We start from the raw sequence: 5,083 nt of genomic DNA on the forward strand, positions 1-5,083 counted from the left end.
CCCAAAGCTTTACCACCTTACCCTACGCAGTCGTGTTGGCCCATATTCGCTCTTCTGTGAATTGTTACATTAGTTTCTACTCCCGAGTTCTGTCCGCGTGTGTAACAACCACTTAAAGCACATTATAGTCGGTAAGGCAGTGCATCACATTACAGCCTGGCCGCTGGCAACTCGTGTGTGGGATGTTATATAACACGGGATAATGCCATATACACGGGCAATACCCTGCATGCCTAACCAAAATGGCACTCGTACTACGCAAAGATAACCATGATGAAAACATTACAACTTCCCAAAACAAATAGATGACAAACTCTCTAGCTACAAACAAGAACTTGGATAAGATATTCGAAAACTGTAAAAACATCACGAAATCCAATCAAGAACACACGGCCCCGATAAATAACGGCTAAGAAAAAAATACGTAAAAAGGTAATTATTGTAACGATTCCACGTTAACTGTGAGCAGACTTTTGCTCCCCTCGCTCATTCTCGTGGATTTTAAATTCGAACTCATCAGTTGGCATCGAGGGTTGACAAGGGCAAACCCGGCGTCTGCATTGTTGGGTGTACAATGTCTCCTGATGACATTCATGACCTGAACCTTTCTGACCTGCTGATGAACGGAGGGAGGACCCAGTGAACCCACAGACAGAAAACCAGGACCCACAGATAGACCACGAGGACCCAGTGAGCCACAGACTGAATAAAACTAAAGTAATACTATGTGAAATTGGAGGGACAGAGACAGGAAAAATACTTAGGAACTTTCCCAACGATCTAGGGTAGTACCTTACCTTTCCCCGTACGAAGCGAAGGTAACAACACACTAACCTTAGATCAAGACGATAGAAATTTCTCAATTACAAGTTCTAAAACACCAGAACATACGGTCTGATGGACACAGATGTGAGCCAACACCTTTTCAAAATGAAACAAAAGCAAAACAATACTAAAGCACAAAGTATATACACCAACCCAAGTAAAGGAGAGCACCGACATAAGAATCGTACGTGTTAAGGGAAGTACGCCGACAAAGGGGCAAGACCTCCTCCTCCTCCCTCCTCCATACACAGACTCCCCCACCTCCCCCAACTCCCTCCCCTCTCCAGCACCCATCTGCTCCAGTGCATCGTACCTCTTCCGCCAGGTTATTGGAGCGTGTAGCCGTTTGGGAGTTGGGGGTGGGAGGGGTTGGAGGTAGAGGGAGGGATGCTGGGGATAAAAATATAATGGATGAGAACATATGAAAGGAGCAGACGAAAGCGGAATGTGAAAGGGAAAATATGAAGGAAAGATGGGAACTGTTGAATGGGATAAGAAGCTTTGGTACTGTAGGAAATGTTCACGCCAGTGGGTGGAACGAAGGAAGAGATAGAGAATGGTGAAAATGGGAAGAGGAGGATGATGAATGACTAACGAAGGGACAGAAGGATGCAAATGTAACGGGATGGGAAAAGACACGGAAAGGATGGTGCAGAGAACAGGTCAAAAGAAAGGTGGAGGGAGAATGCATAAATAAACGATATGGAAGCAAAGCGCGAAGAAAAAATAATGACAAGACAGAACAGGACGATAAGAAGCAAAGTAAAGTAGACAGCAAAGATATAAAGCAAAAACAGATGGGTGGAAATGTGGTTTGGGGAAGGCATTCAGAAGAAACTGTTTCCAGAGGGGCGTGTGGTGAGAATAGAAAACGGAGAGTAAGAAAGCGGACAAAAAAAAAATTAATACGACACCTAGAATGAAACACGAGTGACGATTACAGCGTAATGACAAATGTGTAAAGATATAGTGGCAGAAACACTTGCGTTAGTGTACAAAAGGAATAAAATTTAAATTAGTGCTGTGGGCGAGGAGCAAGATAAATGAGACAAGAGAAGAAATAGTGACAAAAAAAAAAAATGGGAAAGTAACATTTAAGAAAAGTGAACGAAAAAAAGTGAAGAATGATACTATACAACAATGAGGTGCAAGACGATACAAGAACAAAGAATAATACAACAGTAACAGAATGACATGACAGCGGTGGAGAACGATGCGATTGTAGGGTTGGAGAATGAGACATGACCATGTCAGAATGACTACATTGGAGAACGAGCAAGGATCGCAGTCAAGGCCGGGGTGGGCAGAAGCACGGGGAAAAAAAAGACATTATATTATCATGTTCGGTAGCGATCGGATGACTATCTGGGGAGGGCGAATCATGGCCTCCACTCTTTCTTTTCCAAGCACATCTGGTATGATGTATCATCCTGTAGCAGAGTTGGGAAGAAAAAAAAAAAAAAGAGCTAGTTTTTACCTAAAATAGCACTTAACCTTTCAGGCTGAAAGAGAGAGCACTTTTCATACCCCGCAGACCTGTTGGTGTAGCTTACCAAGAAATTCTGTGGTATGTGTTGAACCGGAACTAGCCGGCCGGACGTGGGGTTGGGTGGGATGGGGCGGGCTCTCGAGAGAGGGAGGACCAGGTCGAGGAGGGTCGGAAAGGTCGACGTCAGACGTGGTCATAACCAGCAAGATGTCAGACTCCGTCGAAAGGATTGATACGGAGAGATAGATAGAGAGAGAGAGAGAGAGAGAGAGAGAGAGAGAGAGAGAGAGAGAGAGAGAGAGAGAGAGAGAGAGAGAGAGAGAGAGAGAGAGATAGCAGTAGGATGTGACACTTGCATTTACGTACCAAGAATATTCAGCGTCTGGAATCTACATGAACCATGAATTATGATGAACAGTTTCCCCTCCCAGCAGAGATCTTCTGGTCCGAGTCTCGCTACGCAACTGATGCTTTCCCCTCGAGCATTCTCATAGGGTATCGGAACACATCTCATATCTGCCTAAGTAGATGACGCTCACACAGTAAAAACACAGCGAGCGTGTGAGGGTGATGGTAATTAAATGACATTGTGCGATTTGTAAAAGCTCGTAAATCTAATGGTCATCGTGCCTTTTTGCATGAAAAATATGCTCAAAATCTTAAATTCATCCATATCAAATATATTTTGTTTTTGAAAAGTTTCCGAAAACTTAAAAACAGGTGATAGAAACAGGAGCTTTCTAATGATCTTCCATACAGAAGTAATTATTTAACATACGACATTAGACAACTTATCCAGGGCCTCCTGCAACTTCAAGGCTGCACTACACTAATTAGCAGGGAGAGGATGGGTACAAGGACGTAAAGTATTCCTACTATTCGTTATACTCGCTGTGGCAATGCTCCCTGCCGGCGACTTAAGCATTTGCTTTTTTTTCTATCACTAAAAAGGTGCAAATGAAGTCACCCAGCGCAAAATCTTTCTGGACAAACTCGCTCGCCTATGTTAAATACAGTATGATAATACGTGACCATGCTACATATGTTGGTGCGAAGTTCAAACTGGATTTGAGGCTAATCAATTCATAGGTGAAATTCACATTCACCTGCAGCGGCGGTAAAGCTTTTGCAAGCTCAAAGACTGAAGTCATCAACGTACGGGCCGGAGCATTATTCGAAATACGTCTCCAGGTGTTGCATGTCCAAAGACGTTAGGTTGCAATGGCTAACTTTTTAGTTCTAACATTATCCGAACCCAGAAAAGCTTATGCGGATGGTCGTCTAAATGTTAGTCTAATCTGACGAGTGAACTGTGAATGATGGTCGTTAAAACTGGTTATCCAACAGATCTGGTTTCCTCCCAATATGAAACATATCCGACACGCTGGGAATGCTTCGTTAAAACTAGCTTAACTAGTTTAGCGAAAGTCCGGAGGCTTAATTTGGAAGGATAAGCAAAGTTTACCGACTCGGGTTGGGGTGCAGGGGGTTTCCTCCTGTTTAATTTTTGGTCACATTTCCTTACGCACGTACAGTCATCGCTACTCTCACTCCTCCACACTTGCGTGATCCACTTTCGGAAACAGAGCGAAGGCAACTCCCGCGACGGGCGCTCGGGGTAGAAACCAGTGAAACCTAGTGCGGTAAATGGACACACGGAAACTTTCTTCTCCCGCCAGATGGGTACTTGACAACAAGGCGCATTTCTAATTCTTTGTGGTATAGGGAAATCGACTGGTCATGTGGAACCTGACTGCTCTGTAAGCCATCACAGTTATTTAATACAAGGCTCGACACGCCCAGTGCTGCTGCTTGGATGAACATTTGCATCAATCGTGGTGTTAAGAGTCATCTGTGCTACTGTTGCAACAAGACTCACACTCAAGGAAGAGTCTTATGGTAATCAATTAAAAACAACCTAACCCACCCTATGTCACTACTGCAACAGCACGTTCACAGAATTGTGCACTTCGCTAATATTTTGAAACTAAAGCTTGAAAATCATTAGAATTGGAGTTTTCTTAACTTATTATATTTTACTTTTATCTTGGTTTAATGTATACTTAAAGTATTGACCTGGAGGGCAGATAAATACAATACAAATGAATACAAAAAATTCAAACGGCATCAGACCACTGGGTCCTATAGAAGCTCTTCGTGACAGTGGAAGATAAACTCCAAGATTACTGTGGTAAAAGCTAGAAGGCATACAGATTAAAAAAAAAAAAAGAAAATGCAAATTGTCTTTCCATGGAAGCGAAAAATGAAAATCGTTGACCTGAAGCGAAATATACAAACTATTCTTAAACGTTTCTATAGCACTACTGCTCTCAACCACTAATTGGCAAATCGTTCCATATGTTAATCCTGTTGAGGGGAAAGTTCAACTCATTCGGGGTTAAACCTTTGCTCACGACTTTATATATCAATTAGTGCGAGTAAATCAGAAGAATCAGGTAACATGATATATCAAGATTATTAAGACCTTTGATCATTTTGAATACTTGTATTTAATCCCTTTATTCTTTTGCAAACTGAATAAAGTCGTTTAATCCACTACTGTAGGATTTGTTTCAACCCAGGAATCGTCATAACAGCTTGACCCGACTCTCTATTGTGTCTTAGTAGGATCACATACACTGAACACAATTTTTAAGAAAGGGTCGATCCAATGAATTGCAAAAGGCAAGGATTATTACCCTGAACTTAAATTCAAAGGCCCTACATATGAATCCAAGAATTTTGTTCGCTCTTTTCACTGCTGCTGTG

The sequence above is a fragment of the Panulirus ornatus genome, chromosome 4, assembly GCF_036320965.1.
Source record: "Panulirus ornatus isolate Po-2019 chromosome 4, ASM3632096v1, whole genome shotgun sequence".
In the NCBI taxonomy this organism is placed as follows: Eukaryota; Metazoa; Arthropoda; class Malacostraca; order Decapoda; family Palinuridae; genus Panulirus; species Panulirus ornatus.